Source organism: Lepisosteus oculatus, chromosome 2 (assembly GCF_040954835.1).
Source record: "Lepisosteus oculatus isolate fLepOcu1 chromosome 2, fLepOcu1.hap2, whole genome shotgun sequence".
In the NCBI taxonomy this organism is placed as follows: Eukaryota; Metazoa; Chordata; class Actinopteri; order Semionotiformes; family Lepisosteidae; genus Lepisosteus; species Lepisosteus oculatus.
This window is the reverse complement of record NC_090697.1, coordinates 54,495,263-54,514,113: the sequence shown is the minus strand read 5'-3', so window position 1 is coordinate 54,514,113 and position 18,851 is coordinate 54,495,263. Positions and strand designations below refer to the sequence as shown.

The window sequence follows — 18,851 nt, the reverse complement described above, 5'->3', positions numbered from 1 at the left end:
TTTGAACATCCACCTTTGCTTGTTGGTCAGAGAACATTTTGTGCTTAAAATTTGGTTGTTGTTCTGTCATTTTCATCAAATCCCAGTGTTTCCTACTGTAATAATCAAGTGTTTCTTTGCAGGCTTTGATTATATATTTTTTCAGATATTTTAAAGTGGTATGAACACTTCCTAATTGTTAATAGTTAATAATATTAATAATAATAATAATAATAATAATAATTGCTTACACTTATATAGCGCTTTTCTGGACACTCCACTCAAAGCGCTTTACAGGTAATGGGGACTCCCCTCCACCACCACAATGTGCAGCATCCACTTGGATGATGCGACGGCAGCCATAGTGCGCCAGAACGCTCACCACACATCAGCGATCAGTGGGGAGGAGAGCAGAGTAATTAAGCCAATTTATAGGGGGATTGTTAGGAGGCCATGATTGATAAAGGCCGATGGGAAATTTGGCCAGGACGCCGAGGTACACCCCTACTCTTTTCGAGAAACACCCTGGGATTTTTAATGACCACAGAGAGTCAGGACCTAGGTTTTACATCTCATCCGAAGGACGGCGCCTGTTTACAGTATAGTGTCCCCGTCACTACACGGGGGCATTAGGACCCACATGAGCCACAGGGTTAGCGCCCCCTGCTGGCCCCACTAACACCTCTTCCAGCAGCAACCTTAGTTTTTCCCAGGAGGTCTCCCATCCAGGTACTGACCAGGCTAAGTTAAGGCTTGTGAGCTTTTTCCTGTTTTTCCTGAAAAAAATATATTTTGGTTGGATGCTTTAATCTTAGATTTACATGTACATTGTATCTTCTGTAGGAGGCATGAGCTTGGCATGAGCTCCTGTTATGAACTTGAACTTTATTGCCATATGTAACATGTACTGGTACAATGGAATTCTTACTTACAGAAAGTCTCTCGATTGTAAAACAAATGTAAAAACACAAAGTGCAAACAATGCATCAAGACAATATACAAACAGTGGACAATGTACAAGTAAACATACAGGTATAGACAGTTTGAATGTAAACAATACAGACGTGTAAACAATGACTGGAGATATGCAATAAGTAAGAAATCAATGATGTTACAACCCACCCACAACAAAAGATTAAAATGTACAGTTTGATAATTACACCTGCACATTATCTTTTTATTAATGTTTATTACCACCCATGTGTAACTGTCTCTGAAATATACAGAAGATAGACTGAAATGCACAGAGCGATGAGGTGATAAAATATGCCTGTGTATGACATGTAAATGCTTTGATCAGGAATAGATGGTGATGACCTACATAATTACATTTTAAAAATAATATTTTAATGTGCATTTTAAAGTGTATTAAAACTACTTTACCAAATAAAACGTTTTTATCCAAAAGGTTGTGGGAGTATGGAACATTCTACACAAACATATTGCTGAAGTTCATGCCCTGGTTTCTTTAAAAAATGACTGGAAGAGTTCCTTGGATTGATTATCTACTAGCAAACAACTTAAATGAGCTTAAATGGTCTCCTCTCATTTGTAACCTTTCTCACGTTCTTTTCTTATATAAAGATGTTATGCAATACAAATGAACTACATTCAATTATAGCTCTCTTTAAGAATCCTCTCTATTTTTTGTTTTCTGGGAACACTGTACCATTCCAATGAATAATCCTTTTAATTGTTCCAGCTGATAATGTGCGTCACTGTAGACTGAAATCCTGTGAACCGTTACTATATTTTTTCATTACTATTGTCTATTTTTATTGTATATAGTATATAGTTCAGTTCACAAGGTTTACCTTCCACAGAAAGAAAAACCTTCTCTGTGAGGAGTGGCTAATTACACTTTCCAAAACAAATAAGGCAGTAATCTTTCATTATTTCTTTATGCAACAGTAGTCTTTTTTTCTTTCTAAACTACCTCAGGGTAACATAGTTCACTGCTCTTTCATATTTTCTCTTTAAAGGTATTTTTATTTGCTTTCTGCTGCTGTAAGGGTAAGATTGAAATAAAGTTTCTCATAAAACATGGATATTGTCTTTATTATTAGAATGTGTTGTTGACTCTAGATTTAAATCTACAATAAACTCTGGTTATTTTTTTTCAGCACAGTGTTATTGTTTGATCATACAAGAATATCAGTTTTAACAAAAAGGCTGGGAGGGTAGTTCCTGACTACTTCAATGCCTTGTGTAAAAAAGTTCTATACCTCCTGATCTCATTTCCAATAGTTTCCACTTGTATCTAACGGATCATGTTTCTTGATAGGTTTTGTAGATTTCAGATGGGTTAATGGAGAGTACTGTAAGTTGGGGTATGCAAAAAGACAAATTCCTAATGCAAGAAATTGTATATGGCTAATAAAGTGATCTTATCTAATCTTACTTCTGTTCAAGACTAAAGAGATTAAATGATTTTAAGCAGTTATTTTAGAGTTATTTTGATTCTATTAGGGTTCAAGATTTTTCAGATCAGAGAAAAACATTTAGTTAAGACCAGTAACTTGTCACTCTCCTCTGGATTGACTATCTTTTTCACATCATAGAGATCAGATTTGTACACAACTGTTCTAAATGAGGTTGACCCGAAGCAGATATGTTGTGTTTCTTTTCTTCTCTTTTCAGCATGAAATAAACCTTTACTTGTTCTTTTGCAGCCTACTCATGCTGACACTGCTACCTACTTGAACTATTTCAATCAGCAATGTTAATTGGTGCCTGTAACTGGTTTGCTGGTCTGTTACCTTCAGGTTCATATCAGAAAATATCAATAGAGTTAAGGCTATGAGAGTAATAATAATTATTCTTTACACTTATATATAGTTTTTCTGGACACTCCACTCAAAGTGCTTTACAGGTAATGGGGACTTCCCTCCACCACCACCAATGATGTGATGGCAGCCATAGTGCACCAGTATGCTCACCACACATCAGCTATCAGCTATCACATCAGCTAGGGAGGAGAACAGAGTGATGAAGCCAATTCAGAGATGGGGATTATTAGGAGGCCATGATTGGTAAGGCTAATGAGGAATTAGGCCAGAACACCAGGGTTACACCCCTACAAAATATAGCCTGTGATTTTTAATGATCACAGAGAGTCAGGACATTGGTTTTACATTTCATCCGAAGGATGGCACCTTTTTACAGTATAATGTCTTCTAGGGAATTAGAATCCACACAGATCACAGGGTGAGCACCCCCTGCTGGCCCCAGTAATGCCTCCCAGCAGCAACCTTTTTTTCCCAGGTCTCCAATCCAAGTACTGACCAGGCTCACACCTGCTTAGCTTCAGACTGCTGGCAGTCGTAGGGAGGTTAGTGCATCCAATTCAAAATTTGTTGTATGTCTTGTACTTGGTGCAAGTAATTTATACATTAATTTAATTATTAAAACAACATAGTGACTATTTCAGCAGCACACTCCTGTATTTTGAAGGCCTCAGAATGCCAGTTCATATGGAAATGCTTCTATATGCTTCATTACCACGCTAGCAGTTTTCTGCACTTTTTATTTGTTTAGCTTTTTTATGTTGACTGATTTTGTATTCCCATAATGAGAAAATGCAGAATGCAAATATTTGAGTTTTGCATTGAATGAAAATTCTGTTTACAGAACCTGAAAAGTAAATTTGCTTTGTTTTATTATTTTTATTATTGTGAAAAGTACAAATTTACTGAAGTGCTTCAAGGATTCTTCTTTACACTGAAATCTTCACCTGTGTTTGGCTTGAGTCGGCTCAAAGAAAAAGCTGAGGAATCTAAAAGTTCAAATAACCCATGAGTATATAAATCTTCTTTTTGATGCTTGTTTCAATTGCCAAATTGGAGTTGTTGGAGTCTAGAAATGGCAATCTACTTTTATGTTTCTACTTTTCTTCTCTTTACCTCCATATCCACTCTATCTGCCCAGCCTATTGAACTTCAAATGAAGGAGTCTGAAATCAATAGTGCAGCTCAAAATGCACTTGACTATGCTGTGAAAGCTTTCAACACTAAATCCAAGGAGGATTATCTTTATAAAGTTGTCGGTTTTCAATCTCAAACCATTCAGGTAAGATCTGTAGTTCATATACAGTACTTACATTATTGAAGTGTGTACTGCAATTTAAAATATATATTAATTTTGTGCAAAAGCACATAATTAAAAAAATAAGAGGCAATGGGTAAAGATCAGAAAAGGTTAAATATGTTCTACTGTTTTATTCAGAGCAACATCTGCACTGTACAGTCCTTGCAAATAATTAAAATTGGTAATTTTAGGACTGTAGTTAACCTCTGTGCAATAGAAATGTAAGTGATAAAATAATAAAATCAAATCACAATCAAAGTGGCATAACAGTAATTCAGTAAAAATGTATAATTTTCTGGCAAATGTGATGAGAGAAGGTTAATCAGGTTATTTCGGGCTACAAGATTCATAAGAATTACTGAGTTTTAACAATATAATATACAATAGGCCATATGAATGAAAGTTTTTATTATTTATTAAAATAAAAAATAAAGAGATTTAATAAAAAAAACAGAATTTGTTTATTTAAATGTAACTCTTTTAATATTAACCTTAATATATATTTGCCTTTTAATGATTTCACCACATACTAGAAGATTTTCAACATAGACATCCAAGTCTTTTTCATAATTAACTTCTTCAAACTCAGTGTTTCCCATTTAGCTCTAAACATTATGAGTAGTCCACCTCATAAATACCCTCATGGTACTTATGTCAGCACAGTCTGAGAATTCATCATTTACTTACTGTACAGTAATACGGTACTGTACAATATTTTCTATGCATAAATAATTTTTGACACATACATTACCTTAAATGCCTACCATCTGCAATATTGACATTTTATGTAAAAAATCTTCAAGTTCTGCAAAACATATATAAGACATGTGTCACGCCCAGTATACCTAGAGGGCGCTCTATTTCTCTCCTGTTCCTAGTTCCCTGTGATTATTCATGTCTTTCTGGTGTGTCTTGTTGTGTAGTCTATTTACTTCCTGCTTTTGCTCTGCTCCTCGCTCAGCATTGAGGTTCGGATGTCCTGGGACCCGCCTAGCACCAGGTCGCCCCATGTCCGCTACCTGAGGGCATAGGTTTCTATATGGCATTTCCTGAACAGCTGAGCCCGGGCTTACCCCCGTCTCACCGCTACGCATAAGGTCTTTTTTTTTGCTCTCCTGCCTTTCCACGGTTCGTCCTTTCCGACATCCGTTACAACATGTATTCTTATATTAACATTTTAAAAAGGTAATAAAACCCTAAATACTACAAAGCACAGCATTTCTCAGGAAAAGAAAGGCTTTCTCTCCCAGATCTGATACTCCAAACTAGCAGGTGTTTTGTAGAGAACTTGCTTTGTAATATTCTAAAACAAAGTTGGGAATTATTGCTCTTCTCCATGGTCAATTGTGAATTAAAACATTGTAACGCATACGGCCGACAGGCACTGTGTAAGAGCAGGTTTACCAGAGCGGTGACGTCACCGCCCTTCCCTGTAATAGCAGGACCACGGCCGCTGGGTTGTGGAGAGATCTCTCTTAGCTCACCAGGTTGAGTTGAGTGACACGTTCGCGTCCTCGAGCGGGAACGGCAAGGGCGCCCGCTGGAACCCCGTAGCGTTACAACATGTTTTTAAAGTAACCAATTTCTTATAGGTTATGATGGGTGAGGAGTACATTCTTGATGCTGACATGGAACTGACTGGATGCAAGAAGGGAGATTATGTGGATCTAGCTGCCTGTCATTTAGAGATGGCAGATGGGGAAAATCAGGTATAGCTTTTACATTTTTGTACCTGTTTTTGCTGTTATGTTCCCCTCTATAACTGTCCATGTGATGGCATCTTCCTCACATATACAGTGCCTTGCAAATGTATTCACCCCCCTTGGACTTTTTCACATTTTATTGTGTTACAGCATGGAACCATGATGTATTTACCTGAGAATGTTTGCCACTCATTGACATAAAGTACTCTATAATGTGAAAGTGAAAGAAAATCCAGACTTCTTACTAAATTAATTAAAAATAAAAAACAGAAAATAATTGAATGCATAAGTATTCACCCCCTTGCTGTGACACACATAAATTACCTCTAAGGCATCCAACTCTCTTCTCTAAGTCACATATTTACTTGACTGGAGTCCACCTATGTGCAGTTGATGTGTTTCACATAATTTCAGAATAAATACATTTTTGTCTGAGAGCTTCCCCACATAGTTATCTACATATCTACATTATCTTTAAAAAAGGGGGCAGAACAGTGGCACTGTGGCTAAGGATCTGTGCCAGTGGCTAGAAGGTTGCTGGTTCAACTCCCAAGGCCAGCAGAGGAATCCTACTCCATTGGGCCCCTGAGCAAGGCCCTTAACCCCAACTTCTCCAGGGGTGCTGTATCATGGCTGACATGCACTCTAATCCCAAACTTCTCTCCGTGTCTGTGTCTCATGGAGAACAAGATAGGGTATGCAAAAAGACAAATTCCTAATGCAAGAAATTGTATATGGCTAATAAAGTGATTTTATCTAGTTAGCGCTTTTTCAAGGAAACACTACACCATAAAGATCAAAGAACATTCCAAGGAGATCCAAGACATGGCTCTTGAAAAATACCAGTCATGTCAAGGATATAAGACAATTTCCAAGGCATTGAATATACCTCAAAGCACGGTGAAGTCCATCATTAAAAAGGTGATAAAATATGGAACAACTGTGAATCTGCCCAGAAATTGCCTCCAAAACTGAGTGTCCGGGAAAGAAGAGCCGTAGTAAGGGAGGCCACCAAGAGGGAGAAACTGTGCGTGAGACAACAATAGCACGCACACTTCATAAATCTGACTTGTACAGAAGGGTTGCAAGAAGAAAGCCTTTGTTGGAAAAAACTCATATCACATCTCGGCTTGAGCTTGCCCAAAGGCATGTGAGTGACGCAACAATTTGGAGGAAGATTCTATGGTCTGATAAGACCAAAATTGAACTTCATGTTTGGCGCAAACCTAACAAAGCACATCATACTGAGAGCATCATCCCTTACTTACCCAAAGAGACTCACAGCTGTAATTGCTGCCAAAAGTGGTCCTACCAAGTATTAACTCTGAATACTTACGCATTCAATTATTATGTTTTTTATTTTTAATTAATTCAGTCAAATATCTGGTTTTTTTTTTCACTTTGACATTATAGAGTACTTTGCGTTGATGAGTGGCAAAAATTCTCAGTTAACACATCATGGTTCCATGCTGTAACACAATAAAAAGTGAAAAAGTCCAAAGGGGTTAATACCTTTGTAAGGCACTGTATCTGTAAGCTACAAATCTTTTTTGAATTTGTAACCTGGGAACCTACATCTGAGCACTTTCACCTTTTGCTGATTGGCTTGTTTTTATCACTTTCATAACCTTGATCCTGATGTTTTCCTTACAAAAAGTCCCATAATTGTTTTAAACAAATAAGACTTGAAAGCTCCATTATTCATGCCATGATTTTATGGATGTTTTGCCACAAAGAATATGGTATAAAAGGTATGAATGGTAATAGGAGCTGTGCACAGCATTAAATCTTATTTTAGAATAAAAAAATAGCATATCTAGGAAATTTCTCTTTGTCCATATCCAAATTATGGCCCAGTTAGTTTTCATGGAATGTCCAATGATGTATGGCTGGAAATAGAATGATATAAATTATTTTTTTCAGGTGAACTTATTTATTTTTTTCTCTTTTTCAGATGACATGTCATTTTGTGGTTCTACAATGGCAGAATACAAATATTCTTCTTCAGTCCATATGCAACTACCCCTAAGTGACTCATGAAGTCTAGAGACACATTAATAGTAATAAAAAAAACTTCAGTTTTCCTGTAGATTTACATTTTTTTTCTTTCACATTTTTCTTCCCACCACCCCACCTACACCCCTGAAGCAACTCCTTTGCTCAATCCTCATCCTGTATTAGGATCTAGCCAAATTATTGAAATAACAAAGTACAACATTTATTTCAATACACAAATCGCTTTTTCTACATAACTTGACATGAAAAGCATTAACCTTCTAAAGTCCATTTCATATTATGAAGAATAAAAATGTCTGCTTCGTTGCTTAGACCTCTAATTTCTAGCAGAAGCATAAAGGCACAGTTGTCTATGCTATGGTACTGGAATTAATACTGCATGTAACCTGTTATCAGTCAAACCAAAACCCAAACGTAATCAGTCTACAAATGATGATACCGTCCTCACCAATTATTGCTGTTTCCTTTAGATAAACACATAAAGAAACTTGATATTCAAATACACTCAAAACTTTCAGGACCATGTTTTGGTCAAACTAAGGGACACAAAACTGCAGTACTTCAAAATGCCATATCTACTATATAGAACAATAGTACTGTAGTAGAGTAAGCAATGGTGGCTGGTTTTGTTGTCTTTGTTTCTTTAAGTTATAGCTGTACGTACTCTGTAGTTGATTGAAGTTTACAGTTACAGCCGTAAGCCCTGTGTAGTTTAAAGCTTAAATTTATTTTCAATGCATACTAATACAGAAAGTCCTTTTTTATTTTTAACACATTTTCTTGCTGTACATATTTAAAAAGTACAATATCGGGTCTATTTTTATTGTATGCTTGCCTTCAGATTTATTCATAGCCTCATAAATCATAATAGCATTGTACAGAGCATGTCAGATTTTTTCTTAATAATTAAATGGCATAAAAAGAAGGCCACATTTATTCACACCTCTACTTATTCCTTTTAATAAAATTCAATGGAAACAAATCTATAATAAAATCGTGCTCTTTGGAAGTGCAATGGATGCTTTCAGAACTATACAGAGGCCTCTGAAGGTTTCCTGTTTCATTCGAGTATTAAAGGAGATAATGATTGAAAACACTCACACCATTATCATGGTTAAATTTAGAGACCTCCTCGAAAACTCTAGACAAATGCTCATTGACCTTCTAAATATGGCAGATGGCTATAAAAGAAGTGTGTTGACATTTAGTAGTGGTCAAAACATTGTTCCAAAAATTTACATTCTCATGGAGGACATGAAAAACCTGTTCTCTGGGACTACAGCTGGTCACCCCACCGTTAAACTAAGTTACACATGAATACCAAAAGTTGTGTAAAAATAAGAAAGAAAGTGTACCAATCATTAGTATTTTACTTCAACAAAACCAAAAATCAAAGCTCCTATGCCCAAATATACTGTGACAAGAGGTACAATAATACAAAACAAGAAGTCATAATAAGCACAGTCTTCCCTAAATGGAAGTGCATCCTATTTATGCCAGCAGATGTCAGTAGCATATTACATTCTTGTAGAAGGCTAAGCACTAACAAAAGAACAGGTAAGGGGTTAATTACATGCTGAAAAAGATTTCTTTTCAGTGTGGAATAAACACGTTAGCTGTTCCTTTGCAACCTACTCATGCCAACGCAACTACCTACTTGAACTTCTTAAGCACGAACAAGCTAACAAGCTTATCATTTCAACATTAAACAATTTCAAAATTGTAGTTTATGTTTATGTTTATATACTGTATATTAAGGGTGGCACAGTGGCGCGGCGACTAGCATCGCTACCTCAAAGTGTTAGGGCCCTGGGTTACATTGTCAATTCCTTTAACTTACACACTTATTGATACCATGGTTTCATCTAGAAAATGAGAAAAAAATGGTCAGAGTAAAATGCAGAGATTCAAAATGGTCACAATGGGGAACTGCCCCATTTATTTGGAAGAGTTACACCTGGATCTTGTCAACATCAGGTACCGTATGTTTTATCCCTCGTAATGTTATTATATAATCCTATAATGTTCAAATACACTGAGTCACGATCATGTCAGTCTTATAGGTAGTTTACCCTTAAATTACCAAACTATACAGATATTATAGAGTAGACCCACACACATAAAGCCCATATCTACGTCCCTGAACACTATTAGCTGTAACCTGTAATAAATCGGTAGGTAACTGAAGGCTGTGACCCTTTGAAAATATGAATTTCTTTCATACTTCTTTTGTTACACAAGCACTTTGTGCAAAGGACCTCAAAGTGATATTACAGTATAGTAGTTCAGGTGTGTAGCTGCGTCAGCATGCGCAGGCTGCAAAGAAACAAGTAATTAGTTTATTCCATGCTGAAAAGAGTAGAAAGAAAACACAATGTTTCGGCTGTGGAGCCTTCTTAGGGTGTCACACCACTGACAGCTTTTTGTGACCTAGTTTTCGTTAAAGGTCTCTCATCCCAATAATGACCAAACCTTGTGTTTTCTTTCTTCTCTTTTCAGCATGGAATAAACTTATTACTTATTCCTTTACAGTATATTAGTGCAGAATGTGGGTCGTTGAAGCAGTAACATGCTGTGAATTGGGTTGTGTTTATGGCCATGACTGTGTCAATGTGACAGTGGAGCAGGGAACAATTAATAACAACGGTCACACCCAGGTCATCCAGGAAGCAATTAGGTACCGACGCATGGAGGTGTGAGGAGTTGCTGAGCCAGTTTGAATCAGAACGTGGGCAGGGGGGGGGCAGTAATGCAAACAGAGAAGTGATAATTGTCCATGACACCTAGGACTGCTAGTTCTCAAAATGACCCAAGCTTCCTCCTGGTTATCTCCTTGGCATCCCCACCACTGACAGAGACAATGGTAAAACACCTGAGGGGGGAATGGCTTACAGAAGGGATAAAAAGATCTGAGCCTGAACAGAGCCTACACTCTTCTCGACACAAGACAAGCAGCGCAAGGCAAGCCGCAGTCTGCAAGACTACACAGGAGATTGTCCCAGGGACTGCAGACCAAGGGGGACATTGACAGAGGAACGGAGGTGCTGTGCAGAGACGTTCAATACTTCGAGGCAAGAAGCAAAGAAACCGGCCTGGTGAGTCGATATTTAGCCAAGGGGAACATAGTGCAGCCTAATAATGGTGGACTCCCAATATTCCCAAATGACCCGGAGACTGAGGAAATTGGACTGTGTGGCATCCCACTTCTATGCATTGTTGTTCTCTGTACCACCGAGAATTTCTAATGCCCTCTCTTCATCACCTAAAAGGAGAGCTGAACTTCAGGAATTCATTATGACCCTTGGAAGTACCATTCGTTGCTGCGAATGCTGTTCTTTTTGTGTCTTGTGGTGATAGTAAATGTTGATGTACTGTACTTAGAAAATAAAAAGGGCACTTATATGATACTATGCTTCTCGCTCGTGCATGTGTTAGTGAAAAGAGTAATAATCCAGTCACACTCAGTTAAACAAGTATTTATTACAAATTACAAGACACAAACTACACTACACACAACAAAATATACAAAACACAAGTTACTCTATGAACAGTATTCACAAACAAGGCGTTTCAGAGGCCTAACATTATAATCACCCAGAAAAACCCTTCTACCAAGTATTGAACTCTTAATTAATGCCAACATAGGCCAAATAAGAGATACATAAATAAATCCAATACAACTTCTAAAACAGATTCTAAAAATGCACCCAAAAGACTTTTCTAACCGAGGTCTCTTTTATTCAGGAAACCCAAGTTCCCAAAAAACGCAGAATAGCAAACTCTTTCTAAAGATTTAGATACTTAGCTCTGGTCAGTTTTTGTTTGGATGATCATGAAGTAGGAGCTCTCGCCTGGTTCAAGCTTCAAGTTCCAACTCCTCTCTTCTCTCCTTTCTCATTGTTGTCCTTCTTCCTTGTCTTCCTCTTCCCCCTTTTTTTCTCCTCTCTTTTTTCTCTTTCTTTGCTCTTAATATGTCACGAACTGTCTTTTAGGACCCTATGCAGATGGCAAAATCCGGAGGGGAGTGAGACAAACACAAGGAAAAAAGGACTAGGATCTGGGCTGGAAGAACAGGAGGGCGTGTCCAAGGTGCGCCAGTGCTTGGGGGGTGGGGGTGGTCCAAGGCAAACAAGTCCGACAAGTGTTCATAAAGAAATCCGTATGGAGGCAAATGTCCTGAGCCAGGTGGTCCGTCCTTGACAAAGATTAGACAGAGTTAAAAGCCAGAGCGGGATCCGGTGAAGGGTCAGGGGAATAAAAAACGATAACAGGGCCAGGCGCTCCAAGCCCCGGACCCAGAAGGTCAGGACGCCGTTTTGAAGCCTATGCCGTCGAGTCCCTCCTGGACTCGCTTGTAGGTGGGCTTCCGGGCGTCCATCTTCTGGCTTTTAAAGCTTTTAAAGGGGAGACTGGTGCAGGAGATCAGGTAAACGTGGAAGGGCTGGAGCATCCTTAAGAGGAGGGGTTTACGATCGTGACTTAATGTGATCTTACATTGTGTGTTCTGTACTGCTCTTTGACAGTCATGAACCCAAACCTACCTAGGAATACCAAGGTAAACTTTACAATTTTTTTTGTTAAAGGAGCCCCTCAGACCTCGTGTTTACTCTTCCAAGTGTCACAGACTTTATCTAAAATCTAAGAGACACTTCTCAGTCACCTAAAGCTGTAACATTATTCTGTAATAGAAAGGGGAGCCACATGGTCATACATTTTAGTTTTTGTTTTAATTTTGTATGTTTGGATACACCATCAAGTACTGCATTACAATAATCAGGCCAGGAAAACACAAAAAACATGCAATAGATGTGTATGTATAAGCACATTTTTATATGAAAACAAACAAGTCCGCTTCACAATACTGAGCTTTAAATCTTGATTCAAAAATGATTCAGGATTCCTCACTTGAGTACTTGGACCAATTCCAAAACCATTAATAGCTAGATTCAGTTTTACACATTTGCAGAGTTGATAAGTAGAATAAATCAACATAGCTTCCATCTTTTCAGAGTTCAGATGTAAAATACTTTCGTTGCATCCATTTTATAACCTCGTGTAAGTAATGTCACAAGGCAGAGAGTACTTGATTGATGTGAAGTTTTGTGAGAACACAAATTTTGGTGTCATCAGCATGGATGTGAAACCTGAATACTGGGCAGTGACAATAAGATTTAAAGAACATGTGGTGTGTTTAATTTTAGTGAGCAGTACAGATAGGTGCTGAGGACAGACTGCATGAAAATCTGCAATAAAACTTGAGAGTACAAAAATTGTTCTTGGAAGCAGATGCAATCTGATTCTGTATATTGCTAATTTTAGATTGAATAAGAACATTAAAAAATGTATAGGACTGTTGACTCTTTCTAGATCTGGATGGTTAAACTGGATTTAAGATACCATGAACAAAAAAAAAAAAGAAAAAAGGTCTAGATTGTGCTCTGTCATGGGTGGACATATTCATTTCTAAGAAAAGCCCAAATCTAATTTTAGAAAAGCACAAAGTTCTGCCAAAAAAGAACAGTGTAGAGTTCAAGTAGGTAGCTGCATCAGCATGTATAGGCTGCAAAGGAACAGGTAAAGGTTTATTACATGCTGAAAAAAAATCAGACTGTTTCGGTTATGGAATGTTCTTCTGGCTTACCTGATACACCTGAAGAAGGCTCCACAGCCAAAATCTGTCTTTTCTTTTCAGCATGGAATAAACCTTTACCTGTTCATTTGCAGCATAAATACAAATAAAATAAAATATAAAATATTTTTTTATAAAAATTCTTAAGAAATCAAACTCCAAGGATGACAAAAAAGCTCCAAACTCTACAAAAACATATAATTCTACCTTGTATATGAGCACAAACGGCTTCAGTGCTATGCATTTACACGATTTAAGAAACTGGTGATGTAATATTTTCACTGCAATGTTAAGTTAATGTAGACCTACCAGCCTACACTCGCTACCAGACACACAATACGTTTATAAACAAAGAGGGAGGAACTGTTTTTAAGCAAAAAGGTATAATTGTGATGATTCTATGTTTCAGTTAAACAAAGTTACAGTAATTTTCCAAAAGGAATTAATGTTACCTCATCCCTAGTTTGTGCTTGTGAAGTATATGACCAATTTGCCATTTATTGACATATCTAAATGCAATTAAAGATGTTAAGGCTGAATGGTCAATTTTAATGTAATATTGACTGTTCATTCATGTCAAGTCTTTGTAGATTATGTAATTCATATTTTAAAACATTACATTGATTTCTGATTTATAATAATAGCAGGTTATTTATGATTCAAAATATTACAAAGCCCCTAATCTAATATGCTATAATAGTCTGTTTCAGGAAGGCATTGGCTGATATATTTTGTTTTTTACTTACAGTATGCAACGCGTAGGAGCTTAGCTTCTGTGCAATTTTGAAAAAAACAACAAGTGCCTTTTAATGAAAGTCTCAAACAGCTTAGGATCCAAATAACAATGCTGCAGATCAAAGGTTTTAAAGCAAACAATTAAGAGAGGGACTGGAGCTTGACAGTCATTCTACTTGGTCTGCTTGGTCACTCTACCACTCTGCTTGGTCACTCTACTTCACTAATTCTTGGATAAAATATCTCTATATTTTTCAAAAGATAACTTCTTCTGTGTATATATGAAATATTTTGCAGACATCAATGAGAAAAGGAGTTCAAATATGGAGGATGTTTGGTACACCTTCATGTTAATGTTACGGTATGCAAAAGTGTTTGATGAATTGTGTGTCTCATTAATGCAATTGTAGTAAAGTATAATTCAACAAAATAATTTCACAGAAATCTACATAATTGTGAAGTATCATTGCCAACCTTAACACATTTGCCACACACACAAACTAATTGTAATATTTTCAATGCTTATGGCAGTACATGTTTATCAGAAAACGTCAAAAGCGAGGGGAACAAACCTTCTGATAATCTGCATTGTCAGGGCAAAAGGGTCATTTTTAACTTTTAAAAGTTTGTGAAAGATCTTACTTTAAAAAGGTATTTAAAAATTGAAAACTGTTGTCTGTCCTGAGAAACTATTGTTTGTTTTGTATACAATTGTACAACATGCCCACATCCTTGTACTTTTTTTAGTAAATGGAGGACAAAATTGCTTGTCATTAAAATTATGAGCTAGTTTATGGTAAGAGAAAATAAACAGAGTTGCTGTGATATTTAGAAAATCCAGTCCTTTCTTTCATAACTTATCACTCCTAAACCTTTCAGATTTTAAGCCTGTGATTTTCCTGTTGTATTTGTAATTCATTCATATCCAACATTTGTAATAAGATCTCTGTTCTGCAACAAAGTTTCCACAGTTGAATGAAAAGCTTCAAATGAGACTCACTGGTGTCACTTAACAATGGTCTTTTGCTGAAGCATTTATTTTGATTAAATCAAATCAGATGACCCATAAATCATTTGTTTCACTTTATTATTGTGAAGGGTAAAATATGCTAATGTCCTATGAGAAAAAAAATTGAAATAAGTAAAGAATAGTTTACCACTGCACTGTACTTCCCTTGTAATAATATTCCACAGAGGCAGAAAGTACAAACACCTTGAAGAAGCAATACATACAGTATGGCTCAAAATAATTAGAGAGAGAGATATTGTTTCCACAGCCCTAAACAAGAATGTTAGAAGTAAACAATAATTTCAAATAGTAATAATACATTAACAAAGTTTTACAAGTTAAACAAAACATCATGAAAAACTTTAATATTGTAACGCTCTGGGGTTCACGTGGACACCCTCGCCACTGCCACATCAGGTCAGCCCCCCACCATCAGGGACTCAAACCCAGGCCTCCGGCATCACTGAACAGGGACCCAGCCTCTTGAGCCACAGGGAAATCTCCCATCAGCCCAGCAGCTGCGGTCCCTGCTATTCACAGGGAAGGGCAGTGACATCACTCTGGTAAGCCAGCTCTCACAAGTAATGGAGGCCGTATGCGTTACAGTATCATGATTGATTTCCACATATTTAATTGCTATCAATTGCTCTCTTCTATTCACAATCTGGAGGTTATGAGAGTGTAGTTGGTTGCATACTTCTAATTTCTTAAAACATCATGACCTGATGTTTTGGGTTTTGTCTTTTCACTGTCCTGGCAGTAGATTCAACAGGTTCCTATGCTCCTTTTATTGTCACAATTGACAATAATAAAAGTTTCCACACCAGGTGAGTCCGGGACCTGGAAGCGCCTGGTCCTGTTTAGGTTTTATTTTCTGTTCCTGTTCCCTGTCTAGGATGGACCGCCCAGCTTTGGACTTTTGTCTCATTTTGTATTCTCCTTTGGACTTCTTCCTGGATTGTTTGCCTCGGCCACACCTCCCCCAAACACCAGTGCACCAAGGACACGCCCCCTGTTTTCATCCCCGTATCCTGCATGACTTTTTCCCCCGTGTTTTCTTCACTTTTCCCCGGATTCTGTCGTCCACATAGGGTCCGGAAAGAACGCTTTCGTGACAATTATCATAAGGAATTTGGTGATTCTGAGTTTCCTTATTTGCTTTTTATGATGTAAAACTAATATAACTGGATCTGAAATATTACCATTAAAGTCATTTTCATTGTGACCCAAGCCATTATTAAAGAACTTCTCTCCATATTTTAAGGAACAAGAATGTAGCGCAATGTAAACAGACCTTTGGCACTGCAGGCCATCAACAACTCAGATAGAGGCCAACGCAACATACCCTGGAACTTTGAAGAGCATGGAAATTAAACCACCTTAAGACAGAAAAGCACTCTATGTAATTTTGTAGAAGTAGTTAAAAGCCAGCTGACTCATCATAGTAAATTGGATGAGAATCTGATATACTGTAGTCTACTCTTTTTTTGTCTGGAAGCAGTTACTTTGAAGGCAATTTGGATTATTTATTAATCTCTCTTTTCAACGCTAGGTCAGCATGCTGGTCTCTCATGAGAATAGTTGTGTTAAATTTGAAACGACATTCTCCCAATCTCTAGTGCCTGCTCTAACTGCGCAGCAGAGGTGCAGACCAAGCAGACGTCAGTAACCAATCCCTGCTCACCTAGTGTGCCAAGTTCACCATGCCCCCCCTCCTCCAGCCTACTTAAACTATGCTCATTATTCAAACAATGCTCAGTATTGTTGTCACTACTCTGAGCTACTCCTGTTCACTTTCCTGTTCATTGTTTGCCTCATCTTTGTTTTGTCTACTTGTTGCTTCCTGGTTTGGTTTTCTTCAGTTTGGTGTTCTGAGACTTGCCCTTTTGTTTTCTTCCTGATCTCCAAAACTTGTTTCGGGATTTTTGGCCTGTTTCTCAACTTTGACTTTTGGATCGTATTTCTGGATCTTGATTCTAGATTTCTCCTTCTGGCTTTGGACCCTTGCTTGTCTCTAGACCCTGGGCTTGAATTTCCCTCATTTACTGTCTCTGATTTTTGTGACCCTGGAACCCACATAGGGTCCATTCCCTGATTACTGAGCTGTGGACCAGCCTTACAGCTTTTCCATGTAAATAATTTAGGACATAAGAACATAAAGTTTAGTGTAAAGAAATATATTAGCAAAAGGAAAAATCGAAATGTGATAATACAATGATAATAATAGATATATGAAATAATGCATAGATGATGAAAGGAAAATGTATTAAATAATTCTTTCATTCTGGTCTTCACCAAGGAAGAAATCAACAAAATACCAGAGGTCTAGGAAAGACAAAATTCTGTATTAAATACTCTTGTACTTGAAAAACATCCATATGCTTCTTAGCACTTAAGATAAACTAATCTACATGTCCTGATGGTGTTCTAGAATATTCTAGAATATATCAGTTGTACTTGTGGTGATAAGAGATGGCAATAATAGTCTGTTTGCAAAACTCTTAACAGACACTTATGACAATACTTGTACCCTAAAAAATACTAATGATTACATAAAAAGGGCAACATCCATAAAGAGAGTGACAAAAGTGAACAAAGTAATTGTACTTCATTCAGTGAAGAAGTTCAAGTAGGTAGCTGTGTCAGCATGCATAGGCTGCAAAGGGACAGGTAAAAGTTTATTTCATGATGAAGAGTAAACAAAAGAAACACAACATTTTGGCTGTGGGAGCTTGTTCTTTTTCTACTGTGGAGGGAGAGAAGTTTAGTAGCACATTAATAAAGCACAGGGGAACAAAAGACAGAGTGGTTAAGAAGAGGTTGGGAGCTGGGAAGAAATGAACATGAAGCAAGTGAAAATGAGTGTCCAAACTCAGGGAGAATAGGAGGAGAAGTGTGAAATGCTGAAATCTGCAAATGAACAGAGAAGATCTAGAAGGAGATGAGTCTGTCATTGAGAGAGCATTTTTTGCCGGATGTCATATGTATCCTATTTCTCCTGAGGGTTTGTTTCTGTTCTATCCTCATTTCATAGTACATTTTATCCTCTGGTCTGTAACTGTAGCTCTTTGCCACTCTTTGCCTCTTTTCCATTAAAGACTGGACTCTCACTTTGTCATTGCAGTGTAGCATAGATAAGTCTGTTGCTGTAGTGTTCACATACTTCTGCTGGCTGCTTGGCTGTCAGTAGTTGTTTACTCATCAGCAGTAGACTATTCATCCTTCATTCCATAAGCAGCAAACCTGGCCTGATATCTGAAGCTTGCATGGGAATGTTTCTGTGATCCAGTAATGCAAGGTATTGGTCTGATCCAGCTTTCTTTTCTGTGGCTGTAAGCCTCTTCGCTGTTTTGATTGTAGATTCCACCTTTCCATGACTCTGAGGGTACCTTGGTGATTATGTTTTTTGTTTAAAATCCCATGTATTGCTGAACTATTTAAATTCTGCTGAAGAGTAATTTGTGCTGCTCTCAAAGAACATAGTGACTGGAATGCTATGTCTTGCAAAATTTGTTTTCAATTTCTGACAATTGTCTTTGCCTTTGTGTTCTCCAAATGGTCCATTTCAATAATGTTGGAGAAATAGTTATGTGATGTATGAGAGGATTCTGTGCATTATATCTCTTTTGAGCACAGCAACCTTTGCCTCTCTAAAATGAATCCATGTTGCAGACTGATCTTCTGCTGTGAAAAT

The 18,851-nt window shown here is 37.4% G+C and overlaps 1 long non-coding RNA gene across 2 annotated transcripts; it reads left to right on the top strand.

Moving 5' to 3' along the window:
- The first annotated feature begins 5,018 nt into the window (after positions 1-5,018).
- On the top strand, positions 5,019-7,851 carry LOC138226022 (uncharacterized). Of its 2 annotated transcripts, none has more exons than XR_011184357.1 (3): positions 5,019-5,193; positions 5,658-5,774; positions 7,723-7,851. It is a non-coding gene; the product is annotated as an uncharacterized lncRNA (long non-coding RNA). The 2 variants fall into 2 exon arrangements; XR_011184351.1 differs by having other exon boundaries at positions 5,019-5,250.
- Positions 7,852-18,851: the final 11,000 nt, after the last annotated feature.